Below are 640 nucleotides of genomic sequence, written 5' to 3' on the forward strand. Positions count from 1 at the left end.
TGATTTTCTGTAGAATCTCCTGTTTGTGGTTATTGCTAACCTGTTTCACATTCTCACTTTTATTATTTTTATTTTTCTTGTTTTGTGACTGGAAGCCAAATTTTCTTTGAATTCAGTCTTTAATTCTGAAACAGTTTCAGTTAAAGGTCAAGTGAAGATGGCGATCTATTTGAGGAGAATGGTTAGGAGATCTTTTATATTAGACGTACACAGGTCATTGAGATCCTTATCTATATAAAATTACTTCGAGTTTGATGTAGCCCATTCTCTTGTCATGATGTCGGCTGTATCGTAGCGTATTGTCTCGATTAGGTTGGATATTTTGATTAAGAGTTGCAGAAGTCCACGAAAGTGATTACGAAGTCAAGACTATACTAACAGAACGATGTGTAGCGTAGACCAAAACGCTCTTTCTGTCCTTTTAAAATCTCTTTTAATTAAAAATAACTAAAGCTGCAAGATACAATCACAAAAACTGTTTTATGTAATACAGAAATCCCAGACTATTGTTGTGTACGTATACTAATTTTTTGTCACTGAATATATATTTTTTACTCATTTGCTGGATTCCAGTTTCCCGCTTTTTGCGGCGAAAACCCTTTCCCTGCGAAGGGCCCAATAGCATGTCGGTTATATTCGC

This window comes from Schistocerca gregaria, unplaced genomic scaffold (genome assembly GCF_023897955.1).
Source record: "Schistocerca gregaria isolate iqSchGreg1 unplaced genomic scaffold, iqSchGreg1.2 ptg000308l, whole genome shotgun sequence".
Taxonomy (NCBI): domain Eukaryota; kingdom Metazoa; phylum Arthropoda; class Insecta; order Orthoptera; family Acrididae; genus Schistocerca; species Schistocerca gregaria.